Raw genomic sequence first — 22,200 nt, 5'->3', positions numbered from 1 at the left:
ACAAGGCAGTGGCTTTTCGGGTGGAATCCGAGCATGCATGGGTCTCCCTTGCTTTTCGGGATTAGCTAATTAGTTTAATTAGCAATAGATAAAATATTTGTTGTAATGAATTAGTTATAGCTAATTAAGTGTTGTAAATAATTAGTTAGTTTAACTAGTTATTCAATTTCATTCTGTAATTAGTTAACTAGAATAGTTAATTAATTCGGTTTGTAATAATTAGTTAGCTAGTATAGCTAGTTAATTAGTTTCAGGTTTTGTATTAGTTAGCTTAGTTAGCCTAGTTAGCTAGTTAGCTTTTATTCATTTGGATCCTCCTTCGCAAGGGCGTAATGTTGTAATAAGTGTGCGTGGGTGTGTATGTCTTCTAACCCCACGTCTTTCTCTCTTTTATTTACCTGCTCTTGATGGTTAGATTAGGGACATGTTTCAATTAGCATACCTTATGCTTGCATCCATTCATTCGTATTGCATGTACCAAGGCTCGGCGCATCATTCAAATTGCATTGTCATTTCAATACTTCTTTGAATACTTGTTTAATCGCATGTTGTTCAAATCGATCCATATGCCATAGTAGTAGCTGAGCCTATTAATTGCATTTTTTTGCATGTGTTGCATTAGGCATCTTGTATAGTTAATAATCATGCATATTTTTCTAACTCATATCTTCTTAGCTTGGAGTACTAGGTGAGTTTTTATGCTTTAGCATACTTGCATGAATGTGAATGTTGCTATGATTAGCATGCTTGCCATGAGGCTATGTGCTTAAATGCTAAACTGTTTGAATGCCTGTTGATGAAGGCTTGTTGCTTGAATTGGAACGATTCGACAAATATGCGTTTTAAGCCCAATTTGTTGAGTGGCAAATCATGTTTTAAGCCCACTATATTTGGTGGCAAATCCGTAAACTTTAAGCCCACTTCAGGTGGCAAATTCAAACCATTTTCGCAAACAAAGATGAGTTGAATTGTTCTAAATTGAGCAAACTAGTCTATACTTGTTTGTGTGCATCACATAGTAAAACTAGCCTAATAATCAGAATCAGAGCACATAATATTTATAAAAAATCATATCATGATTAGTAGAGGCCGATCTTTGATCGGACGAGCGGGGGTGCTCAATTCATAACCTTCTCCTCTCATACCTAAGTTCCCGAGCTGAGGCAACTTTGGTGATGACAGACACGTGGCCTTTGGCACGAGTCATGGATTTCCTAAATTTCTCAAAAAATAAAATATTTAGGTTGCAACTCTGTATCTAGCAAAGCAATCCAATTTTGGCATTTTTGATTCAAAATCAATTTTCTAAAACGATTTTCATATTTGGATTCTTTGGTGTTTATCAATTTCACGTTGCACTTGTGAGATTAGATTCAGAATCGCAAGAGTCCAAACTGTAGGGTTTCTTTTTGAGTTTTCGAAAGGGGGCGTGAAAATGCCGAGCTATTGTTTTTGGCGACTCTGTTGGGGAGTTAGAGAACTTGACTCGAACTCATGATATGATTTTTTTATCTACGCTTATGTGTTTCTTTGCCTTTGCATTTGCATTTGCATTTGCATTGGTACGTCTAAGTCACTGTGTTTGCCATTTGCTATTCCTGAACGGTTTACCGGAGGCTTGCTTAGAAAAGCTTGCCAAAAGGCTGACCGGTTGTGGGCTTTGCCATGATGGAAACACAACCATTGGATCTGGACTATCGCTGTACCATTTGATCCTCCTTTCACTTGTTGATGTTAGGTGTGAGAGGTATATTAGGTAGTCATACTGAGGTACGCTTTTTGACCAATCGGCCTAGTTGCATATCGAAAGCCATAGAGACTGTTCCAAACTAGGACAGGTTGCTTACCCAAATTTAGGATTGTGTGAAACATTTTGCTTGAGTAGTGAACCTTAGTTCCTGACGAAACTAGGAAAAGGTAACCTACCCCATCATAGGGGTGTTTTGGCTCTCACTTAACTGGTATGTGCTTTTAGAGTGAAACTCTACAAGAATGTATGTATCAGTTGCAAGTTTGGGCATCAGTTTTGGGGCAGAAATCAGTATTAAGTGCAATTCTCCAGCTTATGATTGCAACCACGTGTTGTCTGTGTCTGAGCTAGGGTGCTTTGTGGTTTTTGATTTTTGTTTTCTTTTGCTTTATTTCTTTTTTGCAAGGTAGTTTTTCACCATTGCTTCGAACGATCCTGTTACCCTGCAAACACTCTGGACCCGTGTGAGAAGGATTTATAGATCCAAGGATCTTGTCAGGGGACAGCCAGTTTTTGTTTCACTTCCACCGGTTACCAGACGGAGGAGGATTAGGCAGAATTCACCAATCCAGCAGTCACCTTTTACTTCGCTTGCGCCCAGTCAAGCCTAGTCTTTTACTTTTACTCCAAAAAGAGAGTATTCGCCAGTTCTGATAGCTCAGCATCCCCCAGTCAGCATGGAAGATATGCTTCGTCAGCTCCAGCAGACCATTGAGACTATGCAGCTAGATGTTGCCCGCCAAGCTATGGTCACAGCTCGCCAGGCAGAAGTGGTAGATAGGCTTCAGCAATAGCAACCATAACCGACAGTAACCTCTGCATCCCATGCACCCCAGCGGGAATTTCGGCACCCAGGGTCACAGTCAATGTCCAAGAGAATATAGGCATTCCGGAAGATCCGATCCTACCTCAGGCCTCCAAGGCACCAGTTTACCAAATGGAGGTGCCATTTGAATTCGAGGTTGACCCTACTACATCGAAGGTCAACAAGCTAAAAAAGCTTTTCAAGCAGACACAGGGTGTGAATTTAATCCCTGACATTGAGGATGGATACATAGACTTTGCAGTGACTCTGCCGAACAGATTCAAGATGCCGCATATAGACTGGTTCGACGACTCTAGGGATCCTATGGTCCATCTATGGTTATTCTTTGATATCCTACAACCAATGGGTCTCACTAGACTGTAGAAGTTATCACTTTTTGGCCGGACCCTGTCGGGCATAGCGACCATCTGGTACGCAAAGTTGGAAGTCTACGTGAAATGGAACTAGGAGGAAAGCGCCGAGGCCTTCATTGCATAGTACTCCTACAATACCCAGATCGTGGTCATTACCCGTGATCTTGAAACGACCCGTCAGGAGCCAAAGGAAGGCTTCTCGGACTTTGTGACTCAATGGAGGGCTAAGGCCTCTATGATGACTATCAGGCTGTCAGAATGGTGGTCCTTAACTTGTAAGGGAGGTTATTATAGAAAATGATAGTCTTGCCTTTGTTTATATCTGCTGAGCTCCATGAAATAAGGGTTCAAATTGAGGATGTGATGAAACAGGAGCTGATAGACCATGAGAAGGAACAACCCAAGAGGCTTTTTACATGCAGCTCCAATGCAACCACGAGCGGTAGCACCTCTGCACGGCCTTCGGATGTGAGCATGGTCACCACCACATCCAAAACTGCCAACCTGTTCGCCAACACTTCTAACACATCTCCGCAAACCTCAACTGGCTAGGCCCGATCTCAAAGTGTCTTTACCCCGCTTTACATGCCTTTATCCAAAGTCCTAGGGGTCCTAATCAAAAAGGGGTATCTTAAACCACCTGATCCTCACCCTCTACCTGATCCTCTCCCCTCGAGACATAACCTAACCAAATATTGTGCTTTTCACCAACAGCACGGTCATGACACTGGTCAATGCTATAGGCTGCGTCATGAGATTTAAGATCTTATTGACAATAAGGTGATAGCGCCACCCCAAAAGCCAAACGTCACTACAAATCCTCTCCTACCACATATCCAAGTCTCTCTACCTCGGCATATAAACCTTATCCACACATTGGCCGTCCCTTATGACCCCAGTGTATATATCACCCATTCCCACCTACCCTAGCCAGCGTTGTTCATCCCTGAGAGCATAGACTTGTGCATGATGAGAACGTCTTCACTCCAACCCGAACCAGTGGTGGTGACAGTGGAAGATAAAGAGAGGTTAGTCTTGGTGAAAAATGTCTGTCCGTTGCCCAAGGACTCTGAGGACTTATCTGAGGGGATGTACAACCCATACTGCTATATCGTGCCAATCGATCAAGCTAAGCCACAAGTGGTGTTGCCGACTAGGATGGAGGTCAGTGTAGTTCAAGAAGATAGACTAAGTCAGGGATTAGATGATCTAGCCGACCTGGAGAAGGATATAGATAATTTGTAGTTCTTTGATGAGTAAGATCAAGGGGACGTGCATATTGATTGGTTTGATCTGAACGGCTCAACAAACAATTCTGGGTGGCTAAGTGATGAACCCGATAGAGATGAGGGAACTGAATCAAAGCTGGAAGAACAGAAAGAAGGAACCGCTATAACGGTTGGAATGGCTGATGGAAAGGGTAAACTACCGAAAAACACTGGTGAAGAATAATTGGCTCAGGAACTGGGCATTGTTAGTACTGTACATATAGAACAAGAAGCCGCGCTGGAGCGGTTTGGCCAAGAAATGAGTGAAAACGATCTGAAAGCTGGAAAAGCTCAACACCCTATGGGGAATGTTTGTGATAATATAATGATTTGAATGGAGCTGGACGAGTGCTTGTCGGCTGCCGAAGGGGTCTGGTGGGATGACGATGACCTACACTTAGCCCATACCGATGAGGATTGGGGTGAAGACCTTCCTGACAACACTTGGTATGTGGAAGAAGTCGACCATATGACAAGAAGTGGCCGATATTTCAAACCACCACATTTCGACCAACCTGAGGCATCTGAGAAGGATAAAGAAGTTGAGAAACAAAAAGAAAAGCAGTTAGAGGAACAGGCTGTACTGAAATAATTGAAGAAGATTCAAGCTGATATATCTATCTGGAGTCTGCGTATGGCTTCGCCAGTGCACAAATAGGCTGTACTGATGGCAATGGATAAAGCTAAGTTTTCCATCGACACCACCCTGGAATAACTGGTGGGAATAGTCTTCCCAAGAGGTGCTGCTTCAACTTTGACCTTTTAAGACAAAGAATTACCACCAAAAGGCTCTGCACACAACAAGCTTCTATACATATTCGTAGAGTACCGAGAAAAGTGGATAACAGTGGTATTGGTCGATACTGGGTCAGCAATCAACGTCTGTCCTTGTCGTACGACTTATGCTATTGGTCTAAAATCGGCTGATTTTGTGCCTACGGCCCAGGTGATCCTGGCGTATGACAATATAAGCAGAGAGGTGATGGGCACAGTGCAGATTAGAGTACAGGTTGGCCCAGCTCAACAAGATATTGAGTTCCATGTCCTGGATGTTCTGGCCACATCCAACTTACTACTTGGGCAACTCTGGTTGCACCAAGTGAAAGTTGTCTCTTCCACCCTCCAACAAATGCTAAAGTACCCCCACGGAAAAGGAGTAGCCATACTCTTCGGGAATTCATCTATACATTCTTTGCCAGAGGTCACTACACCTGTGCTGGAGATCGTGCATGGCGAAAAGGATGTTTTCCTTTCTGGGTTTACCTTGGTTGAAGCCCGGGCATTGTAGAATATCTTGGCCATCAATGAGGGCTTGTATGTCAGCGCCTAATCTGTATACCTCATGAACAAGCTATAGCACATGCTCAGAATGGGATTTAGAAGAAGTGGCCGGAAGGGCGTTACTGCATTGGCCGATATGCCACATAACCCGCATGCCTTTGGTCTTGGCTATACGCCCACCAAAGAGGACTAGGTAAACAAAAGGAAAGAGATGGTAGGAAGAGCCAGAGCTAAGCAGATTGGAAAGTGCTACGAGCTTGTGCACCGACCTATAATGGTTATTTTGTTCGGGAGGGAGATGACTTCCCATTCTGTGGTTTCCCCAAACCCTAGTTCAACTCTAAGAAACAGAGGGTTCCTGGCTTTGAATTATTTTTTGACTTGCAGCTGCAAGACAGTGATATAGAGGAACAGACTAAACTAACTGTTGAGGCTGCAAAGAGCACAGAAAGTGATTTTGATAGCAACAAGTTTGAAGTAGGAGCAACACTGGCATGTCTCCTTTCGAATCCTCAAATCAACTCAGAGAGCGTGAGGGATAACATGACCGTTTCCATGATAGGGGACCAATTGGGTGCGAACCCTTCTAACAGCATCTTGAATGCATTTGACGTACCATCCCTTATTTGGTAGCTGGAGGAGGGCTACATGTCTAGCGGTTCTAAGTCGGGTAGTGAACCAGAATTTGATTCCTCAGAGTCTGCGGAGTCGGAGTTAGATTCCGGTTCTTCTGAGTCTAGGTCCGATATTCCTAGGGTTGATAACCTGGATGCTAAGGTTTTGTCTAGGTTGTCCTTTTCTTTTTCTTTTGAGTCGGTTGTAACTGAGGAATTGGATGAGCTGGTCCTTTTGAATGAGAATGCCATTGCAGATTCTGAGTATTTCTCAGTGCCTCTTGTTTATTGCATTGATCACGATTTTTAAAATTTTGAAGAAAATGATGAGAAAGGAATTTCTCTAGTTTTGAAAATTTTGATTAATCGGGAGGAGAAGAGGTTTGCAAAACCCCTTATTGATGAAATCATTACTATTAATGTGGGTACTGAGAAAGGTTTGCGTCTGGTCCAGATCGGGTCCACGCCATCTTTAAAGGAGCGCGAGCGCTTAGTCGCTTTATTAAAAGATTTTAAAGGTATTTTCACGTGGTCCTACGAAGACATGCCTGGAATCGATCATGCGATTGTACAGCATTGGATCCCTCTTCACCCCGAGGCCCGATCAATCAAACAGAAGTTGCGGAGAATGTGCCCGGATTGGGCTTTGAAGATTAAAGAGGAGGTCACCAAGCAGATAGACACAGGGTTCTTGCTAGTATCTGAGCATCCAACTTGGTTGGCCAACATTGTTCCGATGCTGAAGAAAGACAGTAGAATTCGAGTGTGCGTGGATTTTAGAGATCTGAATAGAGTCAGTCCGAAGGATGATTTTCCTCTGCCACACATTGACGAATTAGTGGACTTTACTGCAGGCCATACATTGCTCTCCTTCATGGATGGATTTTTCGGGTATAACCAGATTCTGATGGCACCAGAGGATAGAGAGAAAATTGTCTTCACTATGCTGTGGGGAACCTACTGTTTCATGATGATGCCGTTTGGGCTGAAGAATGCCGGGGCTACCTATCAACGGGCTGTAACCACAATTCTACATGATATGATCCATAAAGAGGTCGAGATGTATGTGGACGACGTGATTGTCAAGTCCAAAGAAAGAAAGGGTGTAGACACCCTATTTTGACCGGTCCTAAGACTTGAACGCTTTTTTTTAAACACCCGCTGATGAAAATTGAAATATGCCATTTTATGAACTTTTCAGCAGAAAAATCAAATTGAAACTTTAATCCCAAACCTCGCCATTTTGGCCAAATTATTTTATATCACTAATTTATTATTAATTTGTAATATTTTATAATTTTATATATTTTTATATAATGTGTGTGTACATATTTTGAGGTGATGTATTTTAGAAATAGAAAATAATAAAAACAAAATACAAAAAAAAAAAAATAATAACAATAATAAAAAAAAAGATTGAATTCAATTTATTTATATATATATATATATATATATATATATATATATGTTTACATAAAGTGGAGAGGTTTTTAAAAAGATATATCTCTCTCAGTGCGTTTAATAAATAATATATATATATATGTTTACATAAAGTGGAGAGGTTTTTAAAAAGATATATCTCTCTCAGTGCGTTTAATTCGGTGGGTGGTGATATTATATTTTTAGAGATTTTAATAAGAGAAAAGTTAGGGTTGATGAAAATTTTTTTATAAAAATAATTATAAAAGAGTTATGATTCTTGAATTATCTTGATTAGTGTATTGTGTTTTATTTTAAGTATAATTCAAGGGACACAATATTTTCATGATTTTTTTTATGAAAAATTTTTCATGATATCTAATATTACTGTTCTAATAAAGGGCGGTGAGTGGTGTTCAGGTGGGTGGAGGAAAAAGATTTCGTCTTAAAAGAGATAACACAGCATGGTGATTATTTCGAGTAAGGATCCTCTAGAATGATTTTTTCCTAAAGTTTTTTAGAGTATCACATTGTGTGGTTGAGATTTACTGACAAGTCACATCAATTTTTCTGATGTGACTTGCCAGTAAATCTCAACCACACAATATAGTATTCTAGAAAACTTTAAGAAAATTTCACTCTAGAGGATCCTTGGTGGATTATTTCTTTTGCATGGTGGGAGAATACAATGATGAACAAAGACACAAGGCACATGGGCTGATCTATCTCCCTCTCGAGTGGGGTATTGAGTGGAGTATCGACACATACAACTCTCTCGGCCGAAGCTCTCTGGGGGAACAGAACACAGATACACATAGCACATTCCGGTGAGAGAGGGGGGGAGAAGAACCCACTTACAGACAGAACACACAACACACCCACACACACACACACATCAACACAAAGGGAGGAGCTGCTCCCTCTCTTAATCTCTCTCTCGGATGGAAGAAGAGGGACACACAAAGCATCTTTGATTGGGGCTAAAAAATATACACACACAGGAGATATCCCTCCCTCTCTCTCTCTCTGCGGGCTGGGAGGGTGTTCATGAGGGTGGGTTAAAAAATATATTTTGAGAGAGATTTTTATAGAGAAGAAAGAGACACACACAGGGGGGGGGGGGGTCAGCCTCCTTGGCTGACCTCTCTCTCTCTCTCTCCCTCTCTCATGCTTACATTTCTGTTGAGGAGCAACACTAGTAGAGAGAAGTTCACAACCATGAAGTGAGGGCAGCAGCTGCTCGCTCTCTCTAGGCAACTCTATTTTCCGGGGCTCAAAGCTGCACTATATCTCTCTCTTTCAGTTTCCAGATGAACCGCCATCCAAGCTAAACCATGATGAGTGTGGTCTTTTATCAATGGCAGCAGCAGCACCTTCACGAAGCTCTCTCTCGGGGGAGCATGAAGACAAAGAGCATCTGAGCTGAAAACAAAAACAACGCACAGATACACGCATGCACAAACTCTCTCTCTCTCGCTGGTTTTATGGTAATGATCAACACAAGCTCCCTCTCTCTAGCTGGTTTTATGTTCGGCAAACCCGACCACCTGCACCGCCATAACAACCATCCGTTGACACACACACAGAAGAAGAAGAGAGCAGTTTGTGCTGAAGCTGGGGCAAAACCCAGCTTGTTTTTCTCCAACAAAGCTCCGCCACTGTACCGCCGCTTGCTCACAGCCCGTGGCTGCCACTCCAGGCGCCGTCGTCGTCACCAAAGACCCACGCCACCTTGCACACAATCGGCGGTCACAGCTTCAGCTACCATTGACGTCGCGGCAGCTTTGGCTACCATCGGTTCACGCCGATACCACCTCCACCTCATCTTGGTGCTTCACTTCAGACCATCACTCAAACAGCCATGGCCGATGAATGCTGTCCTTCGTCCTTCGCGTCCTTGACATGCACCCTATGCTATGCGAATAAGTTGTGGAGCTCGGAACAATGTTCATACTCCACCAACCAATACACTTTGGTACAAGGATTTTGCATATACCGGAGGAATACCTGCTAATGGAACACGCATCATTTTTTTTTCCAGCAATGTTAGGTATCATGAAAAATATTTCATGAAAATAATCATGAAAATTTTGTGACTTTTAGATTATACTTGGAATAAAGTACCATACACTAATCAAGGTAATCTAAGGATCATAACTCTTTCATTATCACTTTCATTAAAAAAATTTCATGATCCCTAACCTTTTTTTTTTTTTTTTTTTTTAATGTTATATGAATGTTGTAATTAATTAGTTTAGGCAATTAGAATTTAATTAATTAATTAGAATTTTATAATTAATTAATTAGTGTAGTTAATTAGTTATTAGTTCATTAGAATTTTATAATTAATTAGTTAGTTTAATTAGGATTTTATAATTAATTAATTAGTGTAATTAATTAATTAGTACCAATTTGTAATAATTAGCTAGAATAATTAATTAGTTAGTCATAATTATTTAATTATACGACTTAATTAGAGTAATTATTTAATTAGTTATGCCATTAGATTAGTCATTTAATTAGATTAGCTATTGAATTAGCTAATTCATATTGTAATTAATTAGTTACCTAGTTTCAATTAGTTACTCAGTAATTAATTAATTAATGTAGTGAGCTAATTAGCTTTGCATTGTATTTATTTAATTAGCTTAAACTAGTTATTTAAATTAGTTCATTATCATAATTACTTAATTCACTAGCTTAGCATAATTAAGTATTTACTTGTTGTAATAATTAATTAGCTTAGATAACTAGCTTATTTATTCAAATTTTGTAATAATTAGTTAAGTAGTTTAGTTAGCTAGCTAGTTCATTCGGACCCTCCTGCGTGAGGGCGCAAACTTGTAATAATGTGCATATCTTCCAACCCCACGTATTTTTTTCTTTTATTTACCAGCTTACGATGGTTAGATTAGGGACATCATGTTTAATTTAGCATGCTTCATGTTTGCATCCACTTGTATTGCATGTACCAGGGCTCGGTTCATCATTCTCATTCACATTGTCGTATCAATACTTCTTTGAATACATGCTTAGACCGCATGCGATCAAATCATTTCATATGCCATATTAGTAGCCGAGCTTAGTAATTGCATATCCCACGTGTTGTATAGTTAGGAATCATGCATATTTTCTAACTTTGTTTTGTAACTTGTTCGCGGGACGTCGGTAAATATGTGAGCTGTTATGCTTTAGCACCCCACCTGTACATAATTTTCTTATTATGTTTAGCATCCTACCATAAGGCTAATTGCTTAATTGATAAACTGCTTGAATGCTTGTGGATGAAGGCTTGTTGCTTGAATTGAAATGATTCAATGAATGTACGTTTTAAGCCTATTTTGCAGTAGCAAATTCACAAACTTTAAGCCCACTTTGTTAAGTGGCAAATTAAGCCCACTTTGTTACGTAGCAAATTCAAACCCTTTTCAAAAAACAAACATGAAATTGAATTGTTCCAATTTGAGTAAGCTAGTCTATACCTTGTATGCTTCACATAATAAATTTTAGGATTTATTAAATAATCAGAATAAGAACATATATTGTATATAAGAATCACATCATAATTAGTAGAGGTCGATCTTTGATCGGGTGAGTGGGGTGCTCATTATTGACCTTCCCCTCTCGTACCTAACTTCCCGAACCAAGAAACTTTGGTGGCGATGGACTAATGGCCTTTGGCATGAGTCACGGGTTTTCTAAATTTTTCAAAATAAATATTTAGGTGGCGACTCTGGAATCTGGCAAAGCAGTCCATTTTTGGCATTTGATTCAAATATCGATTTTTCAAAAACAATTGTCGAATTTGGACTCTTTTTGTGTTTCCACTGTTTCACATTGCACTTGTGAAATCAAATTCAGAACCAAAACAAGTGGAGTCCGAACTGTAAGGGCTATTTCATTCTTCCGAAAGGGAGTGCGGAAAGCCGAGCTACAATTTCTGGCGACTCTACTAGGGATTCAGAGAACTTGACTTGAAATTTATGATATGAATTTTTATCTACATTTATATGTTCTTTGTATTGCATTTGCATTGGTGCGCTTAAGTCCCTGTGTTTGCCATTTACTATTCTTGGACGATTTGCTGGAGGCTTGCCTACAAAGCTTTCCAAAAGGCTGACCGGTCATGGGCTCTGCCATGTTGGGAACACAACCCTTAGATCTGGATTACCGCCATACCATTTGATTCTCCTTTCACTTCTCAGTGTTAGGTGTGAGAGGTATATTAGGTAGTCTTGCTGAGGTACTCTCTGTGACTATTTGACCTAATGCATATAGTACGCTCTAGTGACTGTTCCAACTTAGGACAGGATACTCTCTCATTTTTAGGATGTATGATATCACTTGTTTGAATAGTGAACCCTAGATCATTTCAAAAAGTTAGGACAGGATAACTCTACCGTCCATAGGGTGTTTGTTCTCTTTCTTGCTATGTGCAATGTATTGGATCTATACAGGGGTTCTCAAATTCTAAAAAATGGTTCAAGCATTTCAGTTTGTTGGGTTGAGTTCAGTGTGTCAACATGAGTTAGCAGTAATTAGTGATCAGTTGAGTCAAAATGCTGCTAAAATTCTCATTGGGGGTCCCATTGTTTTTTTGCAAGGTAGTTTGCAAACATGGCTTAAAAAAAAAAAAAAAAAATCCCATATCCCACAAAGTGCACCGCTGTAAATAAATAAAACTTGTGGGATATTCGACCATTTCTGTAATTGGGGAGTGACCACCTGTTGATTACACGGGCTTTGTTTTGAATGTTGTGGCTAGCCCACACTTTGACTAGCAAATTGAAAATGATTTTATTCCGAGTTCTGAATTGAGTATTGAATCTAAGTTTGATTTCACCAAGTTTGTAGAGTTGGGATCAGACTCGAGTCATTCTAGTGAGTCAGAGTCTGTTGATTTTGATAGTGCTAAACCTAGACATTTTTGTCCTATATAGGTCTTCTTTGTCATTTTCTTTTGAGTCTGTTGTCATTGTTGAGTCATAGTCTCTTTTCAATAAACAAAAAAAAAAAAAAAATGCCATAGAGTCTGCCTACTTCTCGGTGCCTTTAAATCATCACATAGACAAAAGTTTTTCAAAACTTTTTCCAAAACTCTGATAAAAACAAAGAGGAAGAATTTCCTCGGGATTTGTAAGTTTTGATCAATTGAGAAGAAGAGAGGTGTACTAAGCCCTTGATGAATAAAATCATTTTTGTTAATGTGGGTACTGAGAAGGATCCTAGCTTGGTCCAAAGTGGTTCTAACTTGTCTTCGTAAGAGTACGAGTGATTAGTCACTTTGTGAAAAGATTTCAAAAAAAAATATTTTTGCGTGGTCCTACGAAGACAAACTTAGAATTGATTATACTGCATAGGATCCCTCTTGACTTGAAGTGCGACCTCCTTAGCTCCTTAGCTTTCAAACCATGATTCAAAATAGTCAATGATTAACCAAAGTGTAAGGCTCGCATAGCTGAATTGGAAACAACCCTTGAACTAGGGGCAATAACGTGATTCAAATGGAGGCAACCCTTCAACTAGGGGCAATAAGGTCGAATATGATTCAAATGGAAACAACCCTTGAACTAGGGGTAATGATGTGATTCAAATGGAGACAGCCCTTAAACTAGGGGCAATAAGGTCGAATGTGATTCAGTTTAGAGATGTGTAGACACCCCATTTTTGACCGTCCTCAAGACTTGGACGTCACCGCTTGGAACACTCGGTGATTATCCATGTTTGTGTTCGTTTGGAGTTCCCGGAGGCCTCGGCTCGCGTGCCTTGCCTCAGGATCTCCGAACTCGACCGTTTAGTGTCTGGTTTTGCACCAAACACTTGTGTTTTGCCTTGGAAGGGCAGGGTAGGGCTTGTGGACCATCCCCACCCATCACCGGCAGTGGCTAGAGGCCACCGGCTGGTTTTTGCTGCCGCCGGTCAGCACTTTTTAGTGCCGGCCGGCACTCTTTTTGGCCAAGATGGCATTTTTGGCCGGCCGATTACTGTGCATCTGCTTTTGCAGATATTTTAAGACAGCTGTCTTGCCTTTTTCTCCCCTCCATACACGTGTATGGAGGGATCTCCCTCTTATGAAGCTTGTCTTGTAAGCTTTGCAAGACAAAAAGTGCCATTTAGAGAGGAGAGCTCTCTTGGCTTAGGAGGGTTAGAGACTTAAGATATTTTGAGAGCAAAAACAGCCATGGTTAAGCTCTGGTTTTAGGGTTTGAGTTAGATACACATCCTATATCTCTTTCCCTATCTTTTGTGCACTAGGTGTTTTGTGTCTTACTATTGCACACAAACACCTAGTGTTTCACCTTCCTCTTGGAACTGAGGTTCTAACGGACTGATTTTGAAGTTTTGGTGTTGGATTCAAGCTAAAGGAGGCCATTGGAGCACCATTTGTGAAGGGGTCTTCAAGGGTGAGAACCTAGTCTCCTTTTTCTCCATTTTTGCATTGATTTTCTACCTATCTTAGAGCTGTTTTTGTACTTATTGTATAATACAAAAAAGTTCTGTTTTTAGGCCCTCTTTATTGTTTATTAAGAGTGTTTTGTTGTTTGAGGGTGGGTGACCCCCCTTAGGCCTTGAAAGGCCTCATTCTGAGCCATTTTGTGCTAGCTCCGGGATTTTGGTGTTGGGGTCTCTTCACCACTGAAATCTTGAGAGATTTCAGTGGTAAAGATGATGCCTTGAAGTCCCAAGAAGGAGAGGGCCACCCCCTCTCCTTGTTGTCCTTGAAAAGGGCATGTTTTGGCCTCTTGAGAGAGCATTATGCTTGAGTGTGTGTTGAGCATGTTTAGGCTATTTTTTCATGCTTATATATCCATAATATAACATGATTTTAAATTGGTTTTGGTACTCCATGCATGCTTAGCATAGTTGCCTTGTAATGCCTTGTTATGCCTTAACATGTCTTAGGTTGTTAGCCTTTGTTGGAGCATGTTTTAGGCTTAGTCTTGTGAAGATTTTGTGCATGTTTTGCCATGTTCTAGGTCTGTCCTAGGTTGTTTGGGTCGAATTTGGCATGCATCATATAGCTCCTTTGTATTTAGGCTTGTTGGCCTTGAGCATATGAATGTATAGCATGGCATCTTTGCATTGTTTTGGTGATTTGGAACCACCCTATAAGCTATTTCAGTCCCATTTTCATGCTTGCTTGATTGCCTTGCATGCCTCTTTGATGCTTTGGAAGCATGTGTTGCATGCTCCATGTTTTGACCATTTGTGCATGCCTTTGTTTTTGAGTCATTTAGATGCCATCTAAGTGGTCTTTTGGGCCTTATGTTATGTGCTAAAATTCTGTTTTTAGTCATTTAGTCCATGCCATGTTTGGTCTTGCTAAGTGTAGTTCAATGCCCCATTGGTTTGCTTTGAACACTTGGACTATTTGTTGCATGTTTGGCTTGATTTTGTTGCTTGGTTTGGCACCATCCTAACATGCATTTTTAGAGCTCATGTTGCATGCTAATTAGTCCATGATCCCCCTTTCAAATGTGTTTGAGGGTTGTTCAACTTGTGCCCAAGTGTTGGCCTTTCAACATGTGTATGTGTGCATGTGTATTTGGCCCCTCATTTTAGCATTATGGCTACTGTTTTAGGCCTATTTAGAGCTGCCTAATTCATGTTTAAGTCCATCTTCCCATCTATTTGCATTGCCATATGTATGCTTGTATGCTTGCATAAGCTTGTCCCCATGCCATGTTGCATCCTTAGCTTGTATGCTTAGGTTGCATTGCATTTTGCATGCATTCCTTGCCCCCTTGATTTGGTGATAGGGATTAGGACTTTGGTTTGATTTGGTTTGCATGCATTTGAAATCAAAGTTGCATACTTGGTTCTTCGGGCCATCATGCATGGAAATGCGTGATTGGCGGTCCGAGAATCGAGGCACATGCCCCTTTGAGTCATTATCATGATAAGGGACATGGTTGGTGCATATATGCCTTGAATTGTGCTGCCATGCTTTGCCTTGCCCTCTGTTGCTGTCATTTGCAGATTCTGCAGGAACACTCTGCCGACCGGCAGTGTAAGGTGCCGATCGGCAACAATTACTCTGCCGACAGCTTCATTTTGTGCCGATGGCCACACACCACTGCCGGTGGTAATTCCACTCAGCCGGTGGCACTCCCCAGTGTCCAGGGATGCAGTCCTGAGGTTTTGACAGCCTCCAGAGGAGTGAAGGAAGGAAAACAGAGGCAGCCTATGCATGGCGGCGCGTTTCCCGAGGCGGTTTATCTGTTTTCTTAGCTTAATTTAATTTGTTAATTAAATTAATTAATTTGTAATTATTAATTAGCCTGCGTAGTTAATTAATTTGTAATATTTATTTGGTCCCTCCGAGTGAGGGCAAATCTGTAATAAGTGTGTGTGGGTGGTGTGTATGTCTTCCAACCCCACTTCTTTCTTCCCTTTTATTTACCTGCTTATGATGGTAGATTAGGGCACATTTATTTTAGCATACCTTATGCTATGCATGCGTGCATTCATGCATTTGTTGACATGCATCAGGCTCGGCACATCATGCTAAGTACGGAACTGACTGACCGAAATTGAAACTGAATTGAACGAATACATCTGTTTGAATTGCATTTTATTTGTTGACTGTTTGTTTGACCTGTTCGTGTTATATGTTTAAACTGCTAATTGAAGGCCTTATCGGCGGCCGAATCCGGAATTGATTAGTGTTTTATGATCCTCATAATTAATGTGATTTTAGGGTATAATTATTTGAAAACTGATTAGGTATGATTAAATTAGATTAAAATAAGCCAATTAAAGAGTTGGACTTAATTACCGTTTTGCCCTTGAGTGGGCCACTACCTCTATACCTTGAGCTCATTATACTTGAGCCAAAAACATTTTCCTCAGCCCATTCCTTGTGCTCTAGCCGACCTTAGAGAGAGAGAGGAGCTAGAAGAGTTGAGTTCAACTTGCTTCATTGTGAATTGGCTAGAATTACTTGAAGAATTGAAGGTTGACTACTAATTTGAGCTCCCTCACTTCTAATTCTACACCTAAGGTAGATCATTCATCATCTTAATGATGTCATTGAGCTAGTTCTTGCATGATTCATGCTTCATTGTAGAACTAAGTCATGATTTGGTTCATTGTTGTTGAATTGAAGCTTAATTGTTGCATGCATGTACATATATTGAAGTTTTGAGGTTGTAAGTCCATGTTTCCTCACATGCATGTCCATCTTTTGGTCATACTCCATGAATTCATCATGTTCTTGAAGAAATGAGTCCATTTGAACAAGCTTTGAAGGTTGAATTTGGTTTGAATCCATGCATGTTTGCATGTTCTTCATATTCTTGAAAATGGGTTTGAATATGGTTTTAATTGACTCACCTTTGGGGCTTGAATTCATAAATTGAGCTTTGAAACTTGTTGTACATTGAATTTAGTTATGTTTTCCAGAATTTGGGCCCAAGAGGTCGAGTTTGGAGTGGTAGAATGCTTGGTTTGAGCTTGGAGGCAAATCTGGAAATTCCAGATTTGGCTTTCTCGCTCGAGCGAAGGATTCCCCGCTCGAGCGAGCACCTTTGTCCAGGGCTCCGCTCGAGCGACCATCGAGCGACCATCGCGCGTAAAATCACAGCATCCAGTATTTTTACTGTTTCGACAGACCGCTCGAGCGAAGGATTCCTCGCTCGAGCGAAGCCTTTGATTTTGGACTTCCGCTCGAGCTAAGAAAGTCTCGCTCGAGCGAGGCTCCTATTTTCAGCAAAGTTTGCAAAATGTTTTCTAAGTGTATTTTTGCATCCTCATCCCATCCTAGGCATTCTTAGGCCTAGTTTAAGACATCTTGATGAGGATATCGTTGTAGAACACACCAAGGCAAATTAGGGATTAAGTTATGATATTTCCCAACTGTGTAGCTTAGTGTGTTCAACCTGTGAACTGTGTAGGGTTGGCGACTGGGGAGACACGCTCTAGCATACCGTAGCCCAAACTCTGTGAGTAACAATTGTGTAAAGATATGTTCAACTGATATCTTTTGAATACTGAACTGAACTGTTTACTGAACTGGTATTACTGAAAAAATGTATGTCCTTTATTTCTGAACTGTACTGTGGCATCCTTAGTACTTACTGTTTACTGTTACTGTTACTGTTACAGAGATCTCTGTCGGTTCCCTCGTGGAGCCACTACTGTTTACTGACTGATGGCCATCATTATTGTTCGGTCTTTTAAGACCTACTGTTACTGTTATGCTAATGGATGTACCACATATGACTGTTTACTGTACTGAACAACTGAAATACTGATTGAATTGAACTGTTTTCATTACCGTAAGGACATTTATTCTAAACCTCTTTACGCATTATGTTATTCACTGGGCTTTAGCTCATTGCTCATATATATATGTAGGTGTACAGGCACCAGACCGCGGCTAGAGGCGTCAGGGTTACTCCAGTTTTGTCAAGCCAGCCTTTGTGCCTCACTGTGAGGTTCCGCGTTGCCATGCTATGGCTTTGGGGCGTTTTGTTTTTCCCCCGTCTGTCTCCTTACTGTTTGGATTACTGTATAGACTGTCAGTTACTAACTGTACTGTTATCAAGGGATTAGGTCCCTGTACTGTGTGACTGTAAATTTTGTATAGACTGTACTGTTTGTATATGTATGAATGCATGAAAAATCTTTTTGGCATACAGACTGTCACAGCTCATTGGACATTGTTTAATTACTGTATTGGCTTTCGCCAGGCCCTGTACTCTGTTTTACTGTATTACTGTTAAGCAGGCCTTCGGTAATCTCGGATTACTGGCCGGTTACGGTGCTAAACCCATAGGGCCGGGTTTGGGTCGTGACAAACATGAACTAGGACATGCATGTTTGCTAACTAGTTTACTGTTTTGGCACGGAGTACGATGTAAGTATTTATGCTTTAGCATCCCGCATGTATGTGAGTGTTGCCATGACAGTATGCCTGCCATGCGGCTAAGTGCTTATATGAGATAAACTGTTTTGAATGCCTGTGGGTGGAGGTTGGATTGTTTGAGTTGGAAAAACTCGTTGAAATCCGTATTTTAGCCTACTTGCGAGTAGCAAATTCCAAAGCGCTTTTCAAAACAAACGGATATGCAATGCTTATTTCCAAATTAGACAATCTAGTTTATACTTGTTTGCTGCGCGCATAACATAATAATTCTAGGCTAACAATTGGAATAAGAACACGTAAAGTTTTCAAAATCGGATATCATGGTTAGTAGAGGCCGGTCTTCGGACCGGGCGAAAGGGGGTGCTCATAGCTGACCTTCCCCGATCGTACCCAACCTCCCGAGCCGAGACAACTCCGGTGATGACGAACATGTGGCCTTCGGCACCGAGTCAGGGTTTCCTAAATTTCCCCATTTTAAAAAAAATATTTAGGTGGCGACTCTGTATCTGGCAAAGCAGTCCATGTTTGGCACTACTTTTTCAAAAATCTGTTTCTCAAAACGATTTGCCAGATTTGGACTCTTTAGTTCAGATTAAGAACCGCGACAACAAAAATCGCGAGTCCAAACTGTAGCAGCGAGGTCCCCCTCCGCGGGCGCGTCTACAAGATGGCCCTTGAACTAGGGGCCATGGTGTGATTAAAATGGAGGCAGCCCTTCCACCATGGGCAATAAGGTCGAATGTGATTCCAGATTTGAAACAGCCCTTGAACTAGTGGCGAAAGTGTGAGGCTTACATATCCCAAAATGAAGGCAACCCTTGAACTAGGGGCAATAAGGTACCGCTCCTGAGAGGCTCGCTGGGCTGAAAACCCGGAAGAGTGATCCAGACAAAAGTTAGAGCACAAAAAAAAAAAAAAAAAAAAAAGAAAGAAAAATGAAAAGCTTGCAAGGTTGAAAACCCAAAAGGGCGGCTTTGGCAAAAGTTAGAGCGTAAAAGGAGAGTATCAATATCCGAGTGAACCTTAGCCAGAACTATGTAGGGCTTGTGATTCAGATTGGAAATGACCCTTGAACTATAGGGAATAAGGTCAGATGTGATTTAGATTTGAAGCAGCCCTTGAACTAGGAAGGCTGGATGCGATCAAAAAAATTTAAAACTAGATTATTTCCTAATGAAGACCGCCCAGAAAGTCAAATCCCGAAATGTGAGAGAATGAGTTTTATTACTAAAGGACAGTCGAGTTCCTATCCACTACACTAGGGGCAAATTTAGGCCTAATTAGCCTAGTCTCTTCATCATCATATCTACTGGTCATGTGTAGCAGTCGTTCTTCAAGATGGCCTAAAGATCTCACACCCAATCAACATGGACAAGCTAAAATGAAAGTAACCCTTGAAAGGCTCACTAGGCTGAAAACCCGGAAGGGCGACCCAGGCAAAAGTTAGAGTAAAAAAATATATATATATATATAATAAAAATAATAAAAAAGATGAAAAAATAGAAAAATAAAAAGATAAAAAAAATGAAAAATGAAAAGCTCGCAAGGCTGAAAACCCAAAAGGGCAGCTTTGGCAAAAGTTAGAGCACAAAAGGAGAGTGTCAATATTCGAGTGAACCTTAACCGGAACTACGATGGCTTGATTCCTATCTTTAGGATACGTAGGTAGCTTCATCTTGACGTTCGACCCTAATAATTTTTCAACTCATTCCTTTCGTCTATGTTTGATTGGTGTATCTTTAGTTGACTTGGTTGTCCTATCTACGTTTTCTTGGTTTGTCTTCGGTCTTCTTGATTCAGTTCGATTCAACTTGGCTCCGGTTCGGTTCAGTTCGATTTGGTTTAGTTCTCGGCTTCATTCAGTTCAAATCGGCTCGATTTGGTTATCACCATTTCTACAACAGAACCACTTCGGGGTTATCTGGTTTGGGGCTATGCACCCCGATGGCTGATTCCATGTTAGTTGGGTAGTGGCCATTTGCAAAAATAGGTTTTGATTAATTTGAATGAAGCTGACTAATTTTTCTCAAAAATTGTTCTATTTTTGCAAAAACCAGAACATTCTTTGGATTTTAAAAAGGAAAATTTTCAGTGCTCACAACTTAGCTTACATGATTTCAAAACAGAAAATGGAATAAGTATGCTAATCCAACTCTCATGTTGATCAAAACATTTTTACAAAAAAATCAAGAAAAAAAGAAAAAGAAAAAGAGAGAGTCAAGGCAATGAACTAGGGGCATAGTCAAGTTAGAGCTTCTGTCTTCTCCGCCACTCGAGTCAACTATTCAGTGTATATAAGTGTGTATTCATACCAGTCAGGATATTCATACCAGTTAGTGTATATAAGTTTGTTTGGATTGTTTTTCTTTGTTTTTCTTTCGTTAAGTCATTTTTGATTTAGGTCAGTATGGAATCAATGTCCAATTCAGCGTTCAAATTTAATCATTCTCAAATTCAATCAAACAAAATTATTTCAAATTCAGAGTGATGTGCCAGTCACGCCATTGACATACAGAACCTAAACTGATTTTATTGCAGTCTGGGGAGGATATCCTCGATTACAGAGACTCAAAAAAAAAAAAAGACCTCGAAAACACAAAAAAAAAAAAAAAAAAAAAGAGTTGCAGCTCTACTTGCCCACTCCAAAGAAAAAAAAAAAAGCCTAGAAAAGAACAAAAAAACAAAAAAAAAAAGAAGAAAAAAGAAAAGAAAAAAAAATGAGAGGGATCTTGTTCTTTTTTTTTCTTCGGCAATGGCCATACGCCGACCTTCAGCAAACGGCCATACGCCGACCTCATTTGCTTGACTCTCCCGCCATTTTCTTCATCTTAATTTCGTTCTGGGAGACCTTCGAAGGCCCTGCCTCAGTGTGTTCCCCAAGAGAAGGCCTTGCCTCAGTGTTTTCACCAAGAGAGTTAACTCTTCGCCGACCATCAAAGGCAAGATACGACGGCGCTCCGAACCGGGCCATACAAGTGGTTTGTCGTTTTACCTTTTTATTCTCCATAGAGGTAGCCTTCCATTTCAGTTCTTTGTTCTCCGCCTTCAGCGCGCAAATCTCCGCTCGCGCATCCTTATACATATGCTGAAGCAGAGTGAGTTGGGCGTTAACCCGATGTACCTCACACGTCTTGTTTTGCAGACGGTGAGACAAGTTAGTGACCGCGGCCACTATCTCCATACACGACTTCAACGTGTAGTGGTTGGCCTCAATATCAGTTTGAGCAGCCATCACTTCCTCAACTGTTAGTGTAGGAAGACTAAGATGAGTGAGAGCAGGGGCACTTGGCCCAGAGGATGAGTAAGAGTAGGGGCACTTGGCTCAGGTTGCACTAGCCTTGGTATGGGCTAGCAGGAAGTTGAGACACTACTTGTTAGCTCACTCCGTAATTATGGTTTCGAGATTATATCCCATCAAATATCTCTTCGAGAAACCAACGCTTACGGGTAGGCTAGCCTGTTGGTTGCTTCTCCTCTCTGAATTTGATTTGAAGTATGTTACTCGCAAGTCTATCAAGGGAAGAGCCGTAGTGGAGTTCCTGGCAGATCACCCAGTGGAAGCGGATCAAGCGGTAGAATACATGTTTCCAGATGAAGCTATTTTACAAGTCGAGAAAGAGATCTAGACAATGTACTTTGACGGAGCGTCTAATCAATATGGGTATGTGATAGGTGTGTTGCTGATAGCACTCAACAATTCCCACATACCCCTAGCCTTCGGTTCAAGGTATCTAATAACAAAGCAGAATACGAGGCATGTATTGCTAGTTTGGAAGCCACCTGGAACTAGGGACAAAAAGGTTGTACGTCATTAGGGAC

Source organism: Camellia sinensis, chromosome 6 (genome assembly GCF_055761805.1).
Source record: "Camellia sinensis isolate YWXY chromosome 6, ASM5576180v1, whole genome shotgun sequence".
Classification (NCBI taxonomy): Eukaryota; Viridiplantae; Streptophyta; class Magnoliopsida; order Ericales; family Theaceae; genus Camellia; species Camellia sinensis.
The sequence above is the reverse complement of the archived record's forward strand: the minus strand, read 5'-3'. Positions refer to the sequence as shown.